The following is a 26512-nucleotide window of genomic DNA, read 5'->3' on the forward strand; positions in this document are numbered from 1 at the left end:
CAAGGGGAAAGTAGAACTTGTAAAAGAGAGATGAAAATTTGAATTTTTTAAAAAGGCATCATTAAGCAGATTTAAGTACAACACAAAAAGGTAAAGAATTTAGTAGATAAATAGGATGAGATGATCACCACTGAGACACAGATCAATGATCTGGAAGATAAAAACAAATCATAAAAATAAAAGTGTCTTGAAATTTTGCAAAGTACATCATAAATCAATGCATCAGGGATTATGTGTCATGACAAAAAATTTTATAGATACTCAGAATTATATGTCACCGCTTACTATGCAAATATTTTCTATTTTTCCTAGCTTTAAAATATACATATGGGCCAGATGTGGTAGCTTATGGCTGTAATCCCAACGCTTTGGAAGGTCGAGGTGGGCAGATCATTTGAGGTCAGGAGTTTGAGACCAGCCTGGCCAACATGGTGAAACTCCATCTCAACTAAATACAGAATAATTAGCTGGGCGTCGTGAGCATACCTGTAATCCCAGCTACTCCGGAGGCTGAGGCAGGAGAATAATCTGAACCTGGGTGATTCTGCACTCTACTTGGGCTCTGTCTGAAAACAACAACAACAAAAACTATGATATTTTTAATGAACTAAATATTAATATACTAACACAACATGGTTTTATGATTACTGCAACTCAAAAGTCATAATAAATTTTAAAACTAAAATCCTCCTGCACCTGTTGTGGTGCATGCAGAAACTTTTCCTGTTCAACACACTTATGTGGCACTATATAGGAATATACCAAATAGCTCAGGTACATAATGAATACAACTTTAAAATTTATATTGAAATGCTAATCTTACTTGCCAATATTAGTGGCACATTAGCATAATTTAACTTTTATAAAATTATGGAAAACACAGTTTAAAACTATTCTTCTTAATATTAGCAAATTGCATTAATGGCATGTACCATGTGCCAGTTTGTTTCCAAATAAACAAAATGTACCTTGATATGCCACTTCAGGGCCAGCAGAGGGAGCTCATACTTTTTTATTATTTTCAACTTACTAAAGAAAATCTTTTAAAAGCTACTATGTTATAACCAATGAGTACCAAGAAAAAAGACAAAAAAAAAGCTGCTGGATTCTGAAAAATAATGCAGTTGTTATTTAAATAATGAAAATATATTAGTAAACAAAACACTTCATACTTTAGGTTGAAATAATAAATCTATTCTAAATAAAAAGATATTAATGATATTTATTTTATGTAAAAATGCCAATTAAAATTACATACTTTCAAGTTGTTTTTCTTTTTCTTTTATTATAATTTTTTTAGAAACAAGGGTGTCACTCTATCACCCAGGCTGGAGTGCAGTGATGTGATCATAGCTCACTGCAACCTCAAACTCCTGGGCTAAAGCAATCCTCCTGCCTTAGCTTTCCAAGCAGCTAGGACTACAGATGCATTCCACTATGCCTAGCTAATTTTAAAAATTTTTTGTAGAGACAGGGTCTTGCTGTGTTGCCCAGACTAGTCTCAAACTCCTGGCTTCAAACAATCCTCCCACCTCATCCTCCTGAGTTGTCGGGGTTACATGTGTGAGTCACTGCACTCACCTGCACTCAGCTATTCAGTTTATTTTTCCAATAGCCCTTACTTAAAAAAAAAAAAATTTATAAAAGAGATTTCTGGAGTAAACTAAAATGGAAACCTTCCAGCTACAAGCATAAAACATAACAGATAAAAAATGACAAATATAACACACTTCAAATTTAGTTATCACACATGAAATTAAACACATAATTTAAATACATTCCCATTCACTCAATTCTCAGCCCCTCCAAAGACACAGATAAATGCCATTATTCGTTTCTTTTTCTTTTCTTTTTCTTTTTTTTTGTTTTGAGACGGAGTTTTGCTCTTGTTGCTCAAGCTGGAGTGCAACGGCGCAATCTAGGCTCACTGCAACCTCCATGTCCTGGTTCAAGCGATTCTCCTGCCTCAGCCTCCCGAGTAGCTGGGATTCTGTAATACACCACGCCCAGCTAATTTTTTGTATTTTTAGTAGAAATAGGGTTTCACCATGTTAGCCAGGCTGGTCTCAAACTCCTGACCTCAAGGGATCCACCCGCCTTGACCTCCTAAAGTGCTGGGATTACAGGCATGAGCCGCCACATCTGACCCATTATTAGTTTCTTATGTATCCTTTCAGAATTTCTTTATTAATATACAGACATATATGAACATAAAATCTTACTCTAATCGAATTTTTCTTATGCAAAAATAGCATATCATACACACTATTCTGTATCCTGCTCTTTTTACTAATATATATTGGAAATATTGGCATAAGTCTATAGTAGTGACCTTACTACTTTTTTTTTTTTAGGTGTGTGTAGTGTATAGCAGACAAATTGTAAGAATATACAGTAATTTATCTATTCTCACTTAATAAATTTTTTCAGTTGTTTCCATTTCCAATTACAGAAAATTCTCCAATAATGAACTTGTATATATTTGCCATTTTCTACATGTGAAGACTATGTGTGTGAAGGATAAAGTCCCAAAAGTGGGATTGCTAGGTAAAAGGACATAAGCATTTGTAATAATGATGGATATTGCCAAATTACTTCACTATGAAAATTATAGCTACTTATACTCCCTCAGGAGCAATATGTCTATTTCCTCATAATATTGCCAACTGAGTCTTATCTAACTTTTGATGTTTGCCAGTCTGATAGATGAAAAATGTATCCTCTAAGTATAATGTACTATTCTTATTATGAGTGAGTTGAACATCTTTAGAATGTGTCAAAGCCATTTGTATTTCCTTTCGGTTAACTTTCTGCTCATTTTTTGCTCACTTTTAGGATCCTTTCCTTGTTCATTTGTAGAAGGTCTTTAGTGAGTAGGGAGATTAGCCTTTTGTGATATGTGTTGCCACTTTGTTAAGTCATTTGTCTTATGGTTTTTATTTGGCATGCAGTTTTCATATCTATGTAGCCAAATTTATCCATTTTGTTTAATGCCTTTTAGATGTGGGGTCATAGAAAAGCCACCCCTAACCCCATAGTATAAAGAATTCTTCCATGTTTTCTTCTAGTATTTTCATGTTTTATTAAATTTTCATTGAAATATTTAGATTTGGACTTTATTCACAAATAAAGTACTGTGTGAGTTAAGGATCCATATCTGTTTTTCCAAATGGTTACCAAAATGTTCCAGTGCCACCTATGTCAAATAGTAAATTTTCTTACACTTCTGATTCTATTTCTGTAGTTTTTACTGTAATCATTGGTGCTTATATAATTTATTTTATTGCTCTGTAATTCTGGCCCTTCTTCATTGCTCTTCCTTTTCAGAGCTTTCCTGGCTATTTGACTGTTTATTTTTCCTATGAGTTTTAGGATCAAACTGTGTACTGAAAACAAAGTTGATATTTGTTACTTGCTTTTTATTAATATTTTAAATAAAATTTGTAAAAATGTATACATATAATACTAATTCTTACTTTTCTATTTTTTAATGTCTTTCAGAGGCAGTTTACAGTTATTTATATACATATATTGCATTCTTTTTAGTTTTATCTTTTTTGTTGCTATTATAAATTGGATTTTTAAAATTACATATTATATTGTAATATGTATATAAGAAAGCTCTTTATTTTCTACCTCACTACCCTACTGAATTTTTCTATTCTTATTTTGGATTTTCTGTGTACTAATAGTAATACTAATAGTGATAGTTTTAAATTCTTTCCAATTTTGTGCCTCAAATAGATTTCTCTTGTATTATTTATTTTTTCAGTAGCTAGACTACAATAATAATTATAGCGATGAGAGTTGGCAGACTTGTCCTGTCCCTGGCTTTAATGAGAAATGCTTGTAAAGTTTGATCACAATTATGATGCTAAATTTTGGTCAGGGATAGGTAAAATTTTCATTTTAAGGAAATACCAATGAATTTCTATTTCATTAAAATTTTTTTAATAATAATAAGTAGTTGTTGGATTTTGTCAAATGCCTGTTCACCATCTGTGGAGGTCATTATATGATTCAGGATTATGTTATTTTTCATTGTATATGTATTAATATTATATGTACTAATAAAGACCTGTGAAAGTTGTCAGAATCAAAATGGGAGTTATTTGTGTTAAAACCCTGACAAATGGCGTCAGGGAAGGCCATGAAGGAAGAGTTGTCATGCATGAATGCCTGACAACAAGAACTATCACAAAAGACTGCAAAAAACACAACCTTGCACGAAGGGCGTTGCAATCTTACACACACAAAAATACTTCCGTGAGGTTGTCTGCCCAGCAACTGCCTGTCCAATCTCAGACTGGTATCACTCTTGTTACCGATCCTTGTAGCCAAGGATAATTATCTCAAAACAATTATTTAATCCTCCTCATTTTTCCTTTAAAAAAAAACCTTTTTCTTGTTTTAACTCCTTTTTTTTTTTTTTTTTTTTGAGACGGAGTCTCGCTCTGTTGCCCAGGCTGGAGTGCAGTGGCCGGATCTCAGCTCACTGCAAGCTCCGCCTCCCGGGTTTACGCCATTCTCCTGCCTCAGCCTCCCGAGTAGCTGGGACTACAGGCGTCCGCCACGTCGCCCGGCTAGTTTTTTGTATTTTTAGTAGAGACGGGGTTTCACCATGTTAGCCAGCCAGGATGGTCTCAATCTCCTGACCTTGTGATCCGCCCGTCTCGGCCTCCCAAAGTGCTGGGATTACAGGCTTGAGCCACCGCGCCCGGCTTGTTTTAACTCCTTGAGTACGCACATAGTTTACTGTGGCACATGTATTCCCATTGCAATATCTATTCTCTAATAAATAGCATTTTTTAAAAGAGAGCCTCTCTCTATGTTATTTAGGTTGACAACTCTAAGATTGAAGCTTTCTTGCATTATTGGAATAAATCCCAAATGGTGATAGTTTTTTTTTTATTGCCATCCTGGGTTCTCTTTGATATCATTTGTTTAATATTTTTGTACCAGTATTCATGTAAATCAGTATACAGGTTTCTGTGAAAGAGAGCCTCTCTCTATGTTATTTAGGTTGACAACTCTAAGATTGAAGCTTTCTTGCATTATTGGAATAAATCCCAAATGGTGATAGTTTTTTTTTATTGCCATCCTGGGTTCTCTTTGATATCATTTGTTTAATATTTTTGTACCAGTATTCATGTAAATCAGTATACAGGTTTCTGTGCATTTTTTCAGATAGTGAGTCAGTATTTACTCACTTAATAAAAATGAACTCAGTAGGTTTTTTTCTCCTTGCTCTGGAACATTTTAAAACAGCACTGGAATTATATGATCTTAAAAAGTTTAGTTAAATTCCCCTAGAGCTGTCTGGATCCGGGCCTTTTGAAGAGTTAGGTCTTTACTTCCTCTATTTCTCCTGGGGTAGTTGATCTCTTTAAAAGTTTTCTGTCTTCAGAGTTCAGCTTTCACAAATAATTTTCCTAGAAAATTATACTTTTTTTCAGGTGTTCTAACATTTTGGCATAGTTTTAAGCAAACTTGTCTCATGATTCTAAGTTCTGTTTCTTACTTATTTTCCCCTTTATTTTGTATTATTTTTTCTTGATTATCTTAGCTAGTTAACTGATTTTCCAAATTACTCTGTAACTGTATTCTTGAGCTCTACTTTTTCTTTAAGCTTTCTAACTCACCAATGTTTGTTTTTATCTGTGTTAGTTCCTTCTGTTTTCCTTTGCTTATTTTGTAATTCCTTGTCAATCTTTTGAGTAAAATGCTTGATTCATTTATTTTCATTTTTATTTCTATAACCATTAATGCTAGACATTTTTCTTCTCAGAATTGCTTGAGAAAATTGTTTTAAAATCCTAGTTAAGGCCGGGCGCGGTGGCTCAAGCCTGTAATCCCAGCACTTTGGGAGGCCGAGACGGGCGGATCACGAGGTCAGGCGATCGAGACCATCCTGGCTGACACGGTGAAACCCCGTCTCTACTAAAAAACACAAAAAATTAGCCAGACGTCATGGCGGGCACCTGTAGTCCCAGCTACTCGGGAGGCTGAGGCAGGAGAATGGCGTAAACCCAGGAGGTGGAGCTTGCAGTGAGCTGAGATCCGGCCACTGCACTCCAGCCTGGGCGACAGAGCGAGACTCCGTCTCAAAAAAATAAATAAATAAATAAAAAATAAAATAAAATCCTAGTTAAGCTTGCAACAAAGAAAGTACTATGCCACTAGTAACAGAAATGAAAAAGAAAATTCAAATCAGAGTCATAAGGGCATGAGCTGAGGCTTCTGGCAGCCATGGTAGGGAGGAGGGAATATCTCATAAGTCAAAACCTCAAGCCTCTACTGATGTAGGTTTTTAGTCTTTATTTATATTATCTGTGTATGTATACATATTATGAAAACTCATTCCAGAAAACTGGACTAAAACTAGTTAGTGATATATCTGGCCTGGATACTTCCAACACTTCAAAATCAGGACACAATGAAATTCCAACAGAGAGAATGTGATCCAACCAGGATCACCTCCTATTTTAAAAAATTACGTTTCTATAAATACAATAGAGATTTAAAACAGCATAAAAAGAATCTTACCTCATGACAAGATATTCGAAAATTTAGGTGAAAAGGACAATTTCCTAGAAAAAATGAGGAAAAATTAGAATTCTGAATAGAACTAAAACTGACTAAAAGATTGAATCTGTAATTAGAAATCTATCCACCAACTTACTCTCTGTGACACAAATGCAATTTATCCAATATTCACTTTACCATCGTTAAAATACCATCCTTCCATGGCAATGGAATGTTTACCTGAGCACATTATACTTAATAAGTGTGACAAAAGAGTGAATAAGCCACTATGATATGTAGAAGTGTTATAATTATAGTTTTGTTGTTGTCATTAACATGAGTTCATTATTTGTTTATATTATGTCTTGATAAAATTTACATATAGTGACATGCACATATCTTAAGTGTACTATTCCATGAGTTTGAACAAATGACTGAGAAAGAAAATACAGAAAAATACTATCACCACAAAAGTTGCCTCATACTCCCTTTACAGCGAATGCCCACCCCTCCACCCATAGACAACCACTGTTCTAAAACAGAATCATACAGTATGTGCTCTTTGCATAAACTTTCTTTCACTTAGCATTGTTTTAGAGATTCATCCAGGTTGTTGTATATATCCGTATTGCATTCATTTTTATTTTTGAGTAGTCTCCATTGCATGAATATACCAACATTTTATCCATGCTCTTGTAGATACTGTTTTGCTTTAAGAATTAAGAATAAAGCTGCTACAAGCCTACAAGCATTCTTGTACATATCTATTTATACATATACATTTTTATTTCTTTGGTGTAAGGTTTAGTTTATATTTATTTGAAAATACATGTATTTCTTATTTGTGAAGGATCTTTTCCATGGATATAAGTTTTATAGTAATCTTCTTCCAGCCCTTTAAAAATGTCGTGCCACTGTCTTTTTGGTCTCCCTTGTATTTGAAGAAAAGTTGGCAGTCACTCATACCATGATTCTCCTATATGTGATGTGTCATTTTACTCTGGCTGCATTCAAGATTTTCTTTTTCTCTTTGATTTGCAGCAATTTGATTATGATATTATTTTCTTCGTATTTTTCTAGTTGAGATTGTCTGAGGTTCTTAATTTTGTATGTTTATATTTTTTAACAAATTATTAAGTCACATATTTTTTCAGGTTCAGTCCCACTTGCTTCTCTTTCTAGAAATCTGATTTACATATATTAGATTTTTTTCAATTGTCTCACAATTGAAAAATTGTTTTTTTTTCAGTTTAGTTTACATCTTTGTTGCTCTCTGTTTCTCAGAGTAGATAATTTTGATTGCTGTATCTCAAGTTCAGTGACTTTCATCATCTCTAAACTGCTGTTAAGCCCACACAGTATTTTTAAAATTTCAGATATTATTTTTGTTTTTTTCTCTGATATTCCCTATTTGTTCAAGCATTATGAGCATATTTTCTCTTATATCCTTGAGTACAGCATAACAGCTGCTTTAAAATCCTCTGCTAATCCCAACATTTGAGTCATCACGAGGTTGGTCTTCATTGATTACCTTTTCTTATAAGTATGGCCTGTAGGTAGTAATTTTCTATGTGTTCTTAAAAAAATCATATTGTAGAGACTTTGGATTCTATCATATTTCTTAGATTATAAATTTTTAAATTAAACTTTATTTATTAGAGCAGTTTTAGGTTCACAGCAGAATTGATCAGAAAGTTCAGAGACTTCCCATACACTCTTGTCCCCATACATGCACAATCTCCCCAACTATGGACATTTCACACCATATTAGAACATTTGTTAAAATTGAACTTATACTGACACATTGTTATCACCCAAAATACATAGTTTACACTAGAACCCACTCTTGCTGTCGTACATTCTATGAATTTTGACAAATATATAATGACATTTATTCACCATTGTAGCATCACACAGAATAGTTTCACTGCCCTAAAAATCCTCTGTGTTCTGTCAATTCATCCCTCCCTCTCCACAAGTTTTGGCAACCATTGATCTTTTTTGGTGTCTTTAATTTTGCCTTTCCCAGAATGTCATATATTTGGAATCATACAGTATGTAGCCTTTTCAGATTGGCTTTTCTCACTTAGTAATACACATTTAAGGTTTCTCTATGTCTTTTGATGACTTGATAGCTCATTTCTTTCTAGTGCTGTATCTCATCTGTTGCCACTTTTTTCCTTTAAGTGTTGACTTATATCCAGCTTCTGCCTGATTTTAGTTACTCTCCAGTTCATTTAGGTAGTTGTTTTTAAAGCAATTTTAAAAATCAGAATGTATATTGAATGGTTATTCTGATGTCAGTGCAGATAATTAGACTTAGTGAAAAAGATTTAGATACAGGAAGCCCCAGGTAACTGACTAAATGATAATGGCCTAAAATGGGACAATAATAGTAAACATAAACAGAAGGTTAAAAGTTGAGGAGATCTATGAGCTCATATTGGCGAAGCTTTGTGATTCTAAACTGCCACACATTGACCTATCCAAATTTTTTGTAATAATATGGAAAAGATGAGATTAAAAAGTTGAGATAGTAGTGGCCGGCACTGATTGCTTCTCACCTAGAATTCATAAATGAGGAAAAATAAAGAGAAATACCTATCATTTTAAGCAAAGATATTGTTATATAATTTCTCCTTATATCACATCCACACGAAATAACCAAAGTATTTCATTGATGTCTGATTGCAGAGAAGTATCATATTAGCTAGAAATGTTGTCAGCTACTAGAAATAGAGACCTAACTACAATGACTCAAATGCCTAAGATTATATTATTTTACATTAAAAAATGGGTCAGAAATGGGTGATCCCCACTGATATGGAGTTCCACAAAGACAGCGGGAATCTAGGCCTTTCTTAATACATGTCTTTCATCCCCAAGGTTATAAGATGGCCACTGGAATTGCAACTGATGGCAGTGGTGGCCCATCTGGAGTGGCCGCTGTCATGATGCTGCCTGCAGCAGGGGAGGCACAGCCAGGGCTGCACACTCCACAGAGCCGGCAAGAGCTGGCAACAGGCAGAAGTCCCATCCCCTTCTGAGCTGGCAGGGTGGGGGAGCCTTGTGCTCCCTGGTGCAGCTGTGGACCTGGGCATCTCTGCACTCTCGGGGGCCGGGAAGTTCCTGTGCTCCCACAGGCTCGGAAGTGCCTACTCCCACTGCCTGGCCTCTCCCGACTCCTGGCCCCTGCTCCAATTTGGAGCAAGGTTATGGCCTATCCCAGGCACTGTCATGACCTGGCTGGGTGTGTGCATGCTCTGGGCAGTGCTGACAACCATCCCCCTGCCACTTGGGCCCCTTTTGGACTTTGGGCTCCGATCAGCATGGGAGGGAGGCCAAGGAGGGTTAAGGGCAGCTCTGCATGGGCCTGTAGGCACCCCTAGGCATGAACAGCCTCTGCTGTTCAGAGATGGTGGATTGAAGGCAGCAAGAGGCAGACAGGCTCCTGGGAGAAAAGGGGCGGGTTCCTGGTGAAGCCCCACCTTCAAGCCAGGGATGGCCTGAAGCCTGAGGGCTTGGCTGCCAGTTCTGTGGACTGGAGTGAGAATTTACGGTACATTTTCTGGGCCCACCCACGGCTGCCTATGGACCAATCAGCATGCACTTTCTCCCCTCTGAAGCCCGTAAAAACCTCAGACTCCACCCGACTTGGCAGATGAGGGGACAACCTGCCTGCGGAGAGGAGCTACCCACTGAGGGTCTCCTCTGAGCTTTTCTGGCTCTCAATAAAGCACCTTTTTGCCTTGCTCACCCTCCAGGTGTCTGCATACCTAATTCTTCCTGGAGGTGGGACAAGACCTCGGGGCCCGCTAATGACGGGATTAAAAGAGCTGTAACACAAACAGAGCTGAAACATGCCCCTGCACTCGCCATGTTGCGGGCGATGAGGAGAGGAGGGAAGAAGAAAAGAGCTGTGGCCCTTTGGGGATCCCAGACCTGGGGGCTCCCTGAGCCAGGGCTGTGACACCTGCTCTTTGGGGTCCTGTGGTTCCTGGCATCTCCAAGCTTCCAGGTAGCACTGTGTTCCCCCTGGCCAGATGTAGATGCCTGCAGCAGAAGCCACGTGCAGTACATCTCATCCAGCCTCAGCCTTGCACGGAGCCGGCACCTATGCCAGTGCCTGGAGCTGCCTGCCGCACTGCAGCAGCCAGCATGCCTGGGTGTGCACAGCGGCTGGACCCCGCACTTGCTCGCCCACACACCCCTTGCTACTCTGTGCCTGGCTCACACTTGGCAGGTGTGGGATCCGGGCTGGTAGCGCGAGCTGAGTGCAGCCTGCCAGGTCGAGTGGGTGGAACGAGCCCAGTGGGAGCAAGTAATACTCAGGCAGAAGGCACTGCCAGCCACAGAGGTTTCCGGCTGGTGAAGTGACACCCTAAGGATCCCGTGACACAACCATCATATGTCCATTTCAGGCAGGAAGAAGCAGAGGCGCAAGGAGCAAATGAACTCATCTGAGCTTCTGTTAATAAGAGCCTTCTAATAAATTCCATCCTATAACTTCTGTCTATATCCCTTTGGCCTGTATCTAGTTACATGGTCATACCTATCTAGGAAAGAGGCTGTGAAGTGAATTTTTAAAGGGGGGGGGGGGCATTGACATCTTGAATAAAACTGAAGTTACGTTGCTGAGAATAAAGGGGGAAATGGATATTGAATAAACAACTAGCTATCTCTACCACATGCACCATATGATTTGGTCAGAGCTCTATCAACAAACTTAAGCAAAAAGAGGAAGAAGAGGGAGAAGAAAAAGGAGAAAGAGAAGGAGACAGAGGAGGAGGAAGGAGAGCAGAAGAAAGGCAAGGAAATATATTGACCCACATTAGCAAACCTCAGTTATCTCTATATAGGCATATCCAATCTAGGTGCTTAAATAATCATTAAATAAAAGGAAACTTATTCCTTTTATTTCTCAGCTCTTCTTTCAACTGGATTGGAAACAGGCTTAGACATATCCCTTCCTCAAGTTAGTGAGATAGCTGCGAGAAAGACCAGGCTTCCATTTTCCCAGTTTAGCAATCCCAGTGGAAAGAGATCACCCGTTTCTTAATAATTTCAGTATGAGTTATGCATGGGACTCATGGTCCTTGGTATCACATTTCGTTCCTGTAGATAGGACATGTGCTGCTTTGATTGGTCGGATCTGCTTCATGCACCCCATCTCCCTGGGTCAGTCCCAATTAAATCAGATAAACTAAGTTGGGGGAGGCATATTTTCTGAAAAGAAACTCAGCATGCTGATGCCAGAAAAAGGGTGACTAGATGCCAGGAAGGCAAAAATAGTATGCCTGATGCAGAGGGTAAAAACTTGGAAGAAAAAAATTGTAATTTAGGCACTTCCAGTCTAGAAATGAAAAGGCAAAATAGGAAACATACTGGATATTCAATAAATTCCTTGTATGATTTTCTAGTGTCTTTAATAATATTCAATAATACAATATCCACAGGGAGAAAGTATACCACAAGCCAATGCCAGTAATACTGTGAGTTTTCTGAAAAGCATTTACAGTTCTAAAACAACCACCAAAATATCAAGAGGAGGATTTGCATAAGCACACTATTTTTAGGGATATTTATTTGTGGCAACTTCTTTAATACCTAAATCATGGAGATTCAAAGAGATGCACAATCATAAGTTAATCCTGTCAACACTCTGTAATACAAGCTCTGGGAAAAGATTATGAGGAGAATAGGGCACAAAGCAATGACGTGGTTTTTTCCAAGGTCATGAATTGAATCAGTGGCCAACCAAAGCTGCTGACTCCCAAAACACATGACTCATTCTTTTCCACATTTTCCATACCTTATTTTAGTTTATCACAACGATTGGTCTTTCTTAGCATTTTTTTGCATGTGATTGGCAGAAAATAAAGATGGCCATATGTTTGAAACTGAGCATCATCTGCCCTAGGGAAGTAATAAACAAAACACGAGAGCACAAAGACTCAAATAAAGAAGCAAATGGGGCACATCAAAAAAAGTCTATGGAGAAAATTTACCCCAGTAGCTAAAGATAACTGATAGTAGAGTATAAATTGAGGTATCAGAACTCTCAGTGTTCAGTATGACAGTGAGTACACTTAAGACTAAGTGCCTTTTTTTCTCATTTAACATAATTTCATACTCATAGAAGTTTCAAGAACTGTAAAAAGAATTTCAGAATAATCTTTACCCAGATTCCCCAAATGTTAATTTTTATTTCTTCTTATCCTCCTCCTCCTTCTTCTCTCTCTCTATCCCCCTCCCCCCCAACACACACCATGCAAATACATTTTCTTAACCATTTAAAAGTAAGTTGAAGACAAACATTTTTCCAAAGAAGACATAAAAATGGCCAAGAGGTATATATAAAAAGATGCTCAACCTCACTAATAACAAGGGAAATGCAAATTAAAACCACTGTGTGTTATCACCTCACACGCATAAAGATGGCACCCATAAAGAGATATTAAGTATTGGCAAAGCTGTGAAAGAAAAGGAATCCTGGCACACAGTTGGTGGAAATGAAGATTGGCATAGCCATTACAAAAACCAGTGCAAAGTTCCTAAAGAAATTAAAAATAGAACTACCATATGACCCAGCAATTTCTCCTCTCTGTACATACTCAAAGAAGATAAAATCCCCACCTCATAAAGATATCTGACTTCAATGTTTATCGCAGCATTAGTCACAATAGTCAAGATATGAAAACAACCTAAGTGTCTATCGACAGATGAATGGATAAAGAAAATGTGTGTGTATGTCTGTGTGTGTATATATATATATACACACACACACAGGAATATTATTTGGCCTTACAAAAAAGGAAAGCCTGCCATTTGCCACAACTTGGAACAACCTGAAGAGCATTATGTTAATAAGCCAGACAGAGAAAGAAAAATATTGCATGACCTCACTTGCATGTGGAATTAAAAAAAAAAAAAGATTTCAAATACACACAGCTAGAGAATGAAACAGTGGTTACCATGGCAGGGGAGGCGGAGTGGGGGAGAAATGGGGAGATGAAGGTCAGAAGATACCAAATAGAAGGTATGTAGGATGAACAAGTCTAGAGATATAATGTACAACATGAGGACTAAAGTCAATAAAATTATATTGCATTAGAAATTTTTAATTAAGTAGATCTTAGCTGCTCTTACCACAAAAATAGAAACTATGCGAGATAATAGATATGTTAATCAGCTTCACTATAGTAACCATTTTACTATCTGTATGTATGCTATAACATGTTGCAACTCTCAAATATACACCATAAAATTCATTTTTAAAAGGATAAGTTGTAGATAAAATGTCTTTTTCCTGCTATACACTTTAGGGTGTATTTCCTAAAACCAAGGACATTTTCTTACATTACAGCGTAATTATAAAAATTAGGAAATTAACTCTGATATAATACTGTTACTTAATATACAGCCCTTATCTCTTTACTTGCCTATATTATGGAATTCCTGAGGCTTTCTTTGTAGAAAGTCTTTCGTGTATTTCATGAAGCTGCCTTTTTTTTTTTTTTTTTTTTTAGATGTAGTCTCGCTCTGTCGCCAGGCTGGAGTGCAGTGGTATGATCTCGGCTCATTGCAGCCTCTGCCTCTCGGGTTAAAGCGATTCTTCTGCTTCAGCCTCCCGAGTAGCTGGGATTAAGGTGTGCGCAACTACACCCAGCTAATATTTGTAGTTTTAGTAGAGAAGGGGTTTCACCATGTTGGCCAGGATGTTCTCTATCTCTTGACTTCGTGATCCGCCCCCGCCGGCCTCCCAAAGTGCTGGGATTACAGACGTGAGCCACCGCGCCTGGCCTCTTTTTTTTTTTTTTTTTTTTTTTTTTTTTTTTGACAGAATCTCACTGTGTTGTCCAGTAGCTGGAATCACAGGCAGGTGCCACCATGCCTGGCTAATTAAAAAAAAATTTTTTTTGTAGAGACAATGTCTTGCCATGTTGCCCACGCTGGTCTCAAATTCCTGGGTTCAAGCGGTCCTCCCATCTCGGCCTCCCAAATTGCTGGGATTACATGCATGAGTCATGGTACCCACTGAAGCTTATGTTTTTAAGGGTATGGGACAATTATTTTGCACGCTGTCCTTCACATTAGGGTTTGTCTTATGTTTTCTCCTGATTAGATTCAAGTTATATACTCTTGGCAGGAATACCAGAGAAATGATGCTGTGTTCCTCTCGGTACACCATCTTAGAAGGCATTTGCTGTTGATTTGTCCTGTTATTGGCGATGTTAACCTTGACCATTTGGCTAAGTTGATGCCTGTTGTGTTTCTCCACTTTAACATTGTTATACCCATTATAATTAATAAATGTCTTACGCAAAGATATTTTGAGATTACATAACTATCTGGTTACTCCACAAACATTTTCACACTAGTTTTTGTATCCATTGATGACTCCTGCCTGAATCAATTAGAATATTTTAAAAATTTCTTATTTATACATATTTGTACATATTTATAGTGTGTATGTGTAATATTTTGATAGATGTATAGAATGTACAATGATCAAGTCAAGGTATTTAGGATATCCATCACCTTGAACATTTATCATTTCTTTGTGTTAGGAACATTTCAAATCTTCTCTTCTAGATATTTTGAAATATACAATGTATTGTTAACTATAGTCAAACTACCGTACTATCAAATACTGGAACATGTTTCTTCTAACTGCATGTTTGTAACCATTAACCTGGAACGAGTATTTTTAAATTAATTTTGTTTCTAAAATGTCATGCTATGGTAAGTGTCAGCACTGTTGCAGAATTTTTATTATAGACTCACTTTTATAACATAAAAATATTTATAATCAATTGCATTCTAGGTGGAATGCAATTTCAATATGCCTAATAATGAGCTAAAGACTGTAAATGGGCATGCAGGATCTGATTGCAGAGATGATAATGTTCTAAAGGTGACTTATGCTGATGGTTGCACCACTTGATAAAGTTATTACCATTATTGAATTTTACACAATAAATAGGTGAATTTTATAATATATGATATATTTTGTTAAATGTGTTAAAAATAGGAAAAAATTGAGTTGAAAATAATAGAATTATTTAAGTGAAAACATAAAAGCAAAGGCCAGTGAATGTCATTATTTACATAGATAGAAAGTAATTTATACCTAACCAGAGTTTCCTAACTTTTTTTTATATCATGGGGCCCTTGGCAGTCTGGTAAAGTCAATGTACCCCTATTAAGAAAATGTTTGGAATATATAAAATATATAAGAAACATATAAGATTACAAGGAAAAATCAATTACACATATATATATACAGACACACACATATATATATACACACACACATACACACACACACACACACACACACACACACACATATATACACACATTTAGATGCAGTTTCACTCTTGTTACCCAGGCTGGAGTGCAGTGGCATGATCTCGGCTCATGGCAACCTCTGCCTCCTGGGTTCAAGCATTTCTCCTACCTCAGCCTCCCCAGTAGCTGGGATTACAGACATGTGCCACCACGCCCAGCTAATTTTTGTATTTCTTGTAGAGACGGGGTTTCACCATGTTGGCCAGGCTGGTCTCGAACTCCTGACCTCAGGTGATCCACCCACCTTGACCTCCCAAAGTGCTGGGATTACAGGCGTGAGCCACCACGCCGGCCCGAAAATATTTTTATAAGATAGCAAAATATGAGCTTCTAAAACATGTTAAATAACAATAGGTTTAAAATATTGGCAAGTCAAAGTTAAATTTTATTTTTACCATGTTCATCAGTGTGAGGCTGTTGTTGCTAAAAATGATAAGAACAATAAACTTTGATAAGGCAATGTGCATGTCATGTAAAAACCCAGTTGACTTCTAGCTTTTGGTATTTTTAGTTCAAGTATTGATAATCCAGATTCTTTTTTTTTTTTTTTTTTTTTTTTTTTTTTGAGATGGGGTCTTGCTCTGTCACCAAGGCTGGAGTACGGTGGCGCAATCATGGCTCACTGCAACCTCCACCTCTTGGGCTCAAGCCATCCTCCTACTCAGCCTCCTGAGTATCTGGGACTAAGGAGTATGCCACCACACTTGGCTAATTTTTGTATTTTTGGTAGAGATGGGGTTTTGTCATGTTGGTAAGGCTGGTTTCGCACTCCTGGCCTCAAGTGATCCACCTGCTTTGGCCTTCCAAAGCACTGAGATTACAGACATGAGCCACCACATCTGGCCTCCTGATGGTTAAAAAATATATTACCATAAATATAATTAAAGTTTCCATGGTTTGCTTAATAAGAAACGGATAGGTACTCTCAAGAAATACTATGTTAGCCAGTTTGGACTGCAAACTACCATAGACTAAGTGACATTAACAACAGAAACATATTTCTCCCAGTTCTGGAGGCTGGAAGTCCAAGATCAGGGTGCCAGCATGGTCAGGTTCTGGTGAGGGCCATTGTATGGATTGCAGACCGCTAATTTCTTCATGTATTCTCACATGGTGGAGAACAGAGAGATCTCTCATGTATTTTTATCAGGCCACTATTCCCATTAGTGAAGGCTCCACCCTCATGACCTAGTTACCTCTGCAAAGCCCCACCTCCTAATACCATCACACTGGGGGTTAGTATTTCAACATGTAAATTTTTTGTGGGGCGGGGGGCACAAACATTAACTCCATTGCAAATATGAAAATTATCCAAATCCACTGAGTTAAACTTCTATTATGAGGTTACACAGCTTCACCATTTGCAGGCCCAGCATTGCACTCTGGTTGGCCAGCTCTGGTGCATGAGTGTCTGTAGACAGGAAAGCTGAGATCTAATGCACTCATGCATTCACTGTGACAGGAAAGTATCTGTAATTTCTATTGGTGGCAAGGTCACAGGGACTAAGATTCTTGCAAGCATTTATACTTGAAGGATTTTCTATATTTCAGTTAAATGTTACTGAAAATACAGAAGTGATTTTTTTTCTTCATTCAAATTCAAGGACCCTCTGAATTCTATCCATGCAGACCCTTTGTTCATCCAGGGACTCCAGGTTAAGAACTCCTGATATAAACAGATAAATAGAATTTATGACTCTCACATTTTGGCTATTTGGTACAGTTACAGAATCCTTAAAGATAGCAAAAAAAATATACCTATAAAACCAGGACATTTTAAGAGAAAAGGAAAATTCCTGGTTTTGTCTATGTCAACTCTAAAGCTTTGAATATAGAATCCTCAGTCTTTCGAGATTCCACCTCATAAAATATGGTCAAAATACTTAATGGTGTTTTTAAAAAAAATTGGTGACGAGACATCTCTTTCAGCTCTTCCATTTCTAGGCATTATTCCAGCCCTGGGGTTTTTCTGCCTTGTCACTTAGGATAGGAAGAAACCAATCTGTTGGTTCCCTATCCTTATGTGCAGTTTGGGGCTCTATTATTATTATTTTTTGCATTTTCATATAAACTTTGATGCTGAATTCTTAAACTCATTGTAGGAAGAAGTCATCCAGTTACCTGTTCGTGAGCAGTTAATTCTTTCCTATTACAACACTCAGCCCCAAAATATGTTCTCTAGTCCTTTAGTTCTCTGAAACATATTAGAGATAAGATTTCTGCTACCTGTATATTAATCAACAGAAGAGTTTCTGGAAGTAAACAAGAATTACACTATGATAAAAATTGCATTTGCTGGAAATGAGATTTGTGCTTTAATCCAAATTATGCCAAATTGGGTGCTTCTGGGACTGTGTTTCAACTCAGTTGTCCTTATGTGGAAAAGGAGTGGTAATTTCTTATATAATCTCTATGGTACTTTCTACTTGTAAAATTTAATAAGTCATTATCATATCTAACACAGTCATCTAGTGCAGCGGTCCCCAACCTTTTTGATACCAAAAACTAGTTTCATGGAAGACAATTTTTCCATGGACCAAGGTGGTAGGGATGGTTGCAGGATGATTCAAGTATATTACATTTATTGTGCACTTTATTTCTATTATTATTACATTGTAACATAATGAAATAATTATACAATTTACCATAATGTAGAATCAGTGGGAGCCCTGAGCTTGTTTTCCTGCACCTTTATGGTCCCATCTGGGGGTGATGGGGGACGGTGAGGAATTATCAGGCACTAGATTCTCATAAGGAGTGTACAATCTAGATCCCTTGCATAAGCAATTCCCAATAAGGTTTGCACTCCTATAAGAATCTAATGCTGCTGCTGATCTGATAGGAGGCAGAGCTCAGGCAGTAATGTGAGCAATGGGGAATGGCTGTAAATACAGATGAAGCCTGCCACTCACCTCCTGCTGTGCAGCCCAGTACTGGTTCATGGCCCGGGAGTTGGAGGCCCCTGATATAGTGGACGCTGTTGGTGCCCACTCCCCTGGCCTTGGTTTATTCCTTAGCTCTTATGAGTATTTGCTGTTAACAACGCACAACTGTCACCATTTCAGGAGAATTGGTCTCTTCTCAGTGGAACAGAAGACTAGAGCAGCCACACCTTCAAGGGTTATAATCCCATCCAATAATTGGCTGACATGAAGCACAAAAGGTGACTCCCTTCCCTGAAGGTGGTACCAGAGTTTCCCATCAGACTGGACAGAAAACTGTGTCCTAATGAGACTACATCCTTGCTAAGCTTTTTCCTCCTGCACTCTCCTGCCTCCCACCCCCCACTTTTCCTGAGCATTTCCTCAACTAATCATTTAAATAAGAATCCCCATTTTGGGCTGGGCACAGTGATTCACACCTGTAATCCCAGCACTTTGTTGAGGAAATTGGTCAGAGTGGTGGGAAAACTATAGGGAAAGGATGCAAACCTTCTGAAAGCTCGGAAGGTTCTGCAGAGCCCTTGGGGAGAACAGCTGAAGGCAGCTGTTCTATAACTGAGAGGCAGAGGGCAAGGTGTAGGTACAAGGGAGTGTAGGGGAATTTATCTTAAACAGGCTTGTTTACTTATGTTGACCAGGAACTGACCTTTGATCAACCTCGCACAAGACGTTCCCTGAAAGGGGAACAATAAATGTTAATTACCTAGAGGTTGTGTTTGCTCCAGGCCTTCGGCATTATGCCTGTACTGAAAAAAAGCAAGCAGCTCCAGCTTCTTGGGGCTGCTCTCTGGCCACTAGAGTCAGGCAGTCACCTAGCTGCTTTTACACTGCACACCTGTTTCTGAGTACTCATTTCATCCGTCAGCCAGGGTCTGCGGGACAGACCCAGCACTTTGGGAGGCCAAGGCGGGTGGATCACTTGAGCCCAGAAGTTCAAGACCAGCCTGGCCAACATGGTGAAACCCTGTCTCTACTAAAAACACAAAAAATAGCCAGGTGTGGTGGAAACATTCCTATGAACCCACAAACTTGGGAGGCTGAGGCAGGAGAATTGCTTGAACCTGGAAGGCAGAGGTTACAGTGAGCTGAGATTAAGCCACTGCACTCCAGTCTGGGCAACGGAGTGAGACTCCGTCTCGAAATAAATAAATAAATAAACAAGAATCCCCATCTCACACTCTGCTTCTAGGGAACTTAATGTAGATAATATCTTACCACAGGCATTTAACAAATGTTTGTGGACTGACTGACTCAATGAATGGAATTAATCTTGTTTAATTTAATCATAAAACGTAGAGACACAGCCTAAGAATGCTTCACATTCAGCAACAAGTATGTGTTGGGGACATTTCTTAGCAAGTACTATAAATAAACATGTCTGTAAATCTGCTTCTGTCCCTTTATAATAAAATTAATTAGTTCATTTCCAGAAGGAGTTTCCTCCAAATGCTTATTTAATATTCAGCAGGGAGTGGGCTAACTATAACCACTGGCTCAAGTAATAAAAGTCATGAACTCAATATTTAGGGAGGAAAGCAAAGCTGACTGCTCATATTCCCAGAGTTTAGCACCTTTGATTAATTATTTATTTCTAATATAAGGGGGTACGTTATCAACAATGTATTGCTAATACATTATTAGCAATGCAGAATTAAGAATGTATGAGAAGACAATGCAGTAAGTGCCCAAAAGTGAGGCTAACTTTCAATTATTCAGTGATAGAGATGAGTAATGTAGATGAGTGGGTTGGAATGGATTATACAGCTTGTACCAATCCACAGAGAACAGACGAAACTCTCATTTACTAACATATCTTCTTTTAAGTAATACCCCAGGTTTTCCTTTTTCTTTCTTTTCTTTTTTAAGTGGATAAAAGCAGTTGTGTAGGCCTCAAAACTTCTTACTGGAGAGAAATTCTCTGTAATTACTCCTCAGAACCATAACAAATACCACAGCCACTCCTGTTTTATAAGAACAGAAAGGCCGGGCACAGTGGCTCATGCCTGTAATCCCAGCAGTTTGGGAGGCCAAGGTGGGCAGATCACGAGGTCAAGAGATAGAGACCATCCTGGCCAACACTGTGAAACTCCGTCTCTACTAAAAATACAAAAATTAGCTGGGCGCGGTGGCATGTGCCTGTAGTCCCAGCTACTCAGGAGGCTGAAGTAGGAGAATAGCTTAAAGCCGGGAGGTGGAGGTTGCAGTGAGCTGAGATCGTGCCACTGCACTCTGGCCTGGCGACAGAGCGAGACTCCATCTAAAAAAAAAAAAAACAAAACCAGAAAAATCCTGGGTATCACAGATGGGAAGATAGTTCCATTGGTGCTTGGACTCTGTTCTCTACTCAGTTCTAGTTATCAGTGTTCTGGCCCCAAATTATTATTTTTCAGTGGGTACTCAGTTGATAATAAGCACCTGTTTGGAAATTACTGGGACATTCTCAGTTAAAGGCAGTATAAGTTTCACTGCTTTTGCTTTGCTATTTCTTGTGATAGTGCAGTTGAATTGAAAAAATTCCTGTCTTTCATTAATACTTTTTCTGTGAATAAACTATATGTGCATGTTATTGAAAGATTTTATGTATTAGAGTTCAAACAAATGCTATCAGATGTATTTTAGCCATCATGAAGGAAAAAAGCCCTCAAATTTGTCATCTGCTTATTAGAGAATATAAGATCTACAAATGTGGTCTTCAACCCCAATAAGCATGAATATCCCAAACGTGAGTGAAACAATCGTTTCTTAAAACATTTGTGTTTCTCATAGTGTATAGCATATAGTAGGCATTTTCAACACAGGTTGAGAAAAATGTCAAAAACTCCTTGTGCTATTTTGCTATGGCTGTCATAACAAAGTAATACAGACTGACTATGGCTTAAACAAGAGAAATGTATTTCTCACAGTTCTGGAGGCTAGAAGTCCAAGATCAAGGCATCCACAGGGTTGGCTGGTTTCTTCTGTGGTCTCTCCTTGGCTTACAGATGGTCACTTTCTCACTATGCCCTCACCTGGTCTTTCTTCTCTGTGTGTATGTGCACATGTCTATCTCCTACCCTCCTTTTTTTTATAAGAACATTATTCTTATCGGATTAGGGTTCACCAATATGACCTTATTTCGGTTACCTCTTTAAAGGCCCTATTGCTACAGTCACATTCTAAGATACTGGGGATTAGGGCTCCAATATATGAATTTTAGGGGGAGGCACATTCAGCCCATAACATTTCTTTATATTGGTCTTACAGTTTTGACTTTTATCAAGTTTCTATGCTAAAATAAATAAAAAATAAGTACAAGTTATTTTAAAATAAGAGATATGAATTACAAAATCATCCTTTTCTAGCTATTGTTTGGAAAACTGTATATATTAATTACAATTCAGTAGCTTTTATAAGCTATATTAACATTCTATCTGGGCAAAAGTAAATATTAATGAGGCTGATGAGATAAACTGAGTTTTCATTTCCTAAACTCTTCATATAAATAGAATATAGAACTCTGATTAAAATTAAATCTGGGTTTTTTCTTTTTTAAAATGGAAACATTTAACAATTTTTTTTTTTTTTTTTTTTTTTGGAGACAGAGTCTTGCTCTGTCACCCAGGCTGGAGTGCAGCGGCAGGATCTTGGCTCACTGCAAGATCTTGGCTCACTGCAAGCTCCGCCTCCCAGGTTCCTGCCATTCTCCTCCCTCAGCCTCCCGAGTAGCTGGGACCACAGGCGCCCGCCAACACGCCTGGCTAATTTTTTGTATTTTTATTAGAGACAGGGTTTCACCGTATTAGCCAGGATGGTCCCGATCTCCTGACCTTGTGATCTGCCCACCTTGGCCTCTCAAAGTGCTGGGATTACAGGCATGATCTACCGCGCCCGGCCTTAACAATGTTTGAAGCAGGTATTTGGAATTGCAATACATCATGTGTTTCATAAACAAGACAGTTATATTTTCAGCATAAATATTATATATTTATAAATATAATAAATATTTTCAGCACAAACATTAAATATTAATATTAAATAAAATAAATATTAAATTATAAAATTACATTGAGTGTGATATTAGTAAGAAAAATTCTAGAAGTGTTTTTTACAAGACTAATTTTCATTGTTGTAATTATAATTAAAGCCATTTCATTTATATGAGAAACTTTGACAAACTTTGGCCTTATAGCTAGTGAAAAAATAAAAAAGGACAAACTATGTGGAAAGTTTGGTATAAACAAAAAACATTAGGATCATCAGAAGTTCATATCATAACTTGCTGGGAAAAATGAAAGAAGGGAAATATTGTCCACTTTATGTATTATGTATGCAAATATGTGATCCATGTCATCCACTAGAAAAAGATTTTATATCAACTTTATAAAATATGAATATCTTATCCATGGTTTTGGGTTATTACACCAGGTAAAGAGGCTCAGTCAGTTGATATTTTTCTGAAAGCAAGGGAAATGTGGAAAGGATAGTTGAAGAAGGATGTAGATAGCAATTACAGCCTCATGACCTATTCCAGAAACAAGGACTGTAGAGGCTTAGTATATTTTCTATTTGCTTGGTATGCGTATGCATTTATTTGTATGTATTAGTGATTTTCTTCTCTTTCATTTATTATTTTACATACAAGTTTCTGAAGGTTGCATTTACAATTTAGCCTTTAGATAACAGAGTATTTGGTGGGACTTTGAGTGACAATAACCCTTAGAATAGTGTGTCCTCTCATTTTGGGAAGAAGATCAGAACTTCACTTGTATGAAGGATAGCTACATCTGGTTGGATGGAAAACTTGAGTGGTTTTGTTTTTGAGTAGAAGTCTAAATGTGTGTAGAAAACTGTAAGTGGAAGCTAAGTAGCCAAAGGGTGGGCTGTACAGTTATTAATTTATTGTCTCTCAGCTCCAAATGCACTATTCTTTGCCGTGTTTTATGATACTGCAGCTGGACTCAACAGTTCCCACTTGCCTGCCAGGGGAATGTTAGACTTCGCCAGTAGGGGGCACAGGTGTAACCATGTCAGGCAATAGCAGCAGGAAGACCCTTCCCCTTCCCGATTCCAGTCCTTAAATAGTATTATTCAGAACAGGAGATGAGTAGCCAGCCGTGCAGATGAGCTCTCGTCGTACCCTGAGCCCATGATCTCCTTATCAGAACCCACTTCTGAGCAACACTATTCTGCCCACTCCTTCTTTCCTGACAACTGTGAGCCTTTTTTTTTTTTTTTTTTTTTTTTTTTTAAGACAGAGCCTTGCTCTTTCGCTCAGGCTGGAGTGCAGTGGTGAGATCTCAGTTCACTGCAACCTCTGCCTCCCGGGTTCAAGGGATTTTCCCACCTCAGCCTCCCGAGCATCTGTGATTACAGGCGCTGGCCACCAGGCCTGGCTAATTTTTGTTTTGTTGTGTAGTTTTAGTAGAGATGGGTTTTCACCATGTTGGAATGGCTGGTCTCAAACTCCTGAGCTCAGGTGATCTGCCTACCTCAGCCTCCCAAAGTGCTGGGATTACAGGTCTGAGGCACCGCGCCTGGCCTGTAAGCCTCTTCTACAGTCCAGAGCCAATCTCCACTCTGGCAACCTCATTCACCACCTGCAGGCTGTTGCATTCCATGGCAATGGCTTGATCTCCGAAGAGATCAAAATCTCAGCCTGGGCTCAAGAAGCAGCCTTCTCTTGGTACTTACTTAGTTCCTTTATTGTCTGTGTTTTCATAGACAATAGGTAGGTAGTAGCTGCTGTTTTACACCCAATACTTCTGTATTCCTTTTGCCCATGTTCGCAGATAGCCCCTTCAACTAACAATTTTTTATATTGAACTTTTGCTTTTAAATAACTGCTGTGGTTCTGTCTCCTGCCTGGACCCTGGCTCATAAACCCTATGAAAAGAAAATCATGTACTTTTTTTTTTCCAAGTAAATTGTCTTTTGCTCATTGGATTTATTAGGATAGAAATACAGATCCTAAATCAGATTACATTTTGTTTTATAGTGTATAGTATTTTTTTCTCTAAGCTCCTGTCCCCAAGAAGAAGAAGAGGATGTGCTATGGAAACCTAACTTTATCTATTATGAAATACACAATAGGAACCTTGATACTTGAATTAGCATTAAGATTTTATGAAATAGTATTGCAAATAATTGCCAAAAGTCATAAAACAATAGCTGGAGTGAAAAATTGATGGTGGTTCATAAATTGTATTGGTTGGTCAATAAAATTCGACGCAGCAAGTTCACTAAATTTTCATACAAATGAATCAGCCGCAAGTTCACTAAGTTTTCTCTTTTTAGGTCTTTTATTTTCAGAACTATAAAAAGCACTGTAACTCTCGGTGGCTAGGAAAAAACTGGCATTCTTTTGTGTAGCAGATCTTTTTAGCAAAAGGATTTGTGATTGATCCCTGGACTCCAAATGCAGGGTAAAGATTTTGGATGGCTTTTTAAAATTTTAACATATAACAAGGCAGAAACTGGCCATTGGAATTACACTGAGCTCCCTAATCCCATTAAAACAAGCTGCAAACTCTAGCTGACACTCTAGGGAAGCAGTTGTCCAACTTCAGTGTGCACTAGAATTGCTTGGTGGGCTCATCAAGCCACAGACTTCTGGATTCCACCCTGTTTCTAATTCAGTAGAATTTGCATTCCTAACAAATTTTCATGTATGCTTATCTAGGAACCAACCTCTAAGAACCAATGTTTTAGAGCAAGAGTTTATCTTCTCCCACTTTCACCCTTTCCTCCTATTTCATCCCAAACTGTTTGCATGTGCTATTAGTTTCCTGGGATCTATATTTTCGGTAGGGCATTCTGCCTTCAATTCCTGCAACTTTTTTTCTAGTATTTTTGAAACTTGGCAAAATTTTTCTTTTTCTTTTCTTGATCATCTGGCCTAAAGAGCTCACATTGCTATAGACTTTCTGTTGCCTGCTTCAATCTCCAGTGTCATGTTGCACTAACTTTCATTGCAGCCCCTTAGTAAATGTTTCTCTTCTCCTTCTCTCCTCCCCACCACTCCCTCTGCAAGCACACAGACACACTCTCTAATGTGGGTAATGAATGGTAGAAGTGGGATTTGGAGAGACTAGGATGTGTTGATCTTTTCAAATTAATCCATGCTGGGAACTAGAAGACTTTGAAGCATTCTTTAATAATCCAATTTAGAATCCTCCTTGGGAAATGTGTGGAATGATCTTCTTATCCCTTTTGAATGTTAGATAATCTTTATTATATTCCTGCATCTTTCACAGTCCCTCAAGTACACTGATACACATACAAGTTCTTATTCACATCACTTTGTTATCCTTGCCCTACTTAATCTATCCTGAAATGTTCTATTCATCTCTAAGGTTCATCTTAAGCATTGCCTTTTCTGAGAATCCCTCCTAGATGCCTTTCTCCCCACTGGAATAGCTAATATGCATCTCACAACTGACATGGAATTTATGCAAGTTACCAGACTTCATTCAGATTATTGATATGCTCTTTGCAACCTGTTCTTTAATTGTGACTTTCTACTCTTGACTAATATTTTTTTTTTTTTTTTTTTGAGGCGGAGTCTCGCTCTGTTGCCCAGGCTGGAGTGCAGTGGCCGGATCTCAGCTCACTGCAAGCTCCGCCTCCTGGGTATACGCCATTCTCCTGCCTCAGCCTCCCGAGTGGCTGGGACTACAGGCGCCCGCCACCTCGCCCGGCTAGTTTTTTTTGTA

General features: G+C 38.1%; 1 long non-coding RNA gene across 2 annotated transcripts in view; it reads right to left on the bottom strand.

Moving 5' to 3' along the window:
- Positions 1–440: 440 nt before the first annotated feature.
- The window catches only part of LOC103879345, a 59168-nt gene continuing 33096 nt past the window's right edge, over positions 441–26512 (bottom strand). For both annotated transcript variants that reach the window (XR_639936.3, XR_002518440.2), the window contains 2 exons: positions 6547–6590; positions 441–566 (listed from right to left, as the gene is read on the bottom strand). This is a non-coding gene — a long non-coding RNA (uncharacterized LOC103879345). The remainder of the gene's footprint in view (positions 567–6546; positions 6591–26512) is intronic.

Source organism: Papio anubis, chromosome 15 (genome assembly GCF_008728515.1).
Source record: "Papio anubis isolate 15944 chromosome 15, Panubis1.0, whole genome shotgun sequence".
NCBI classification, from domain to species: domain Eukaryota; kingdom Metazoa; phylum Chordata; class Mammalia; order Primates; family Cercopithecidae; genus Papio; species Papio anubis.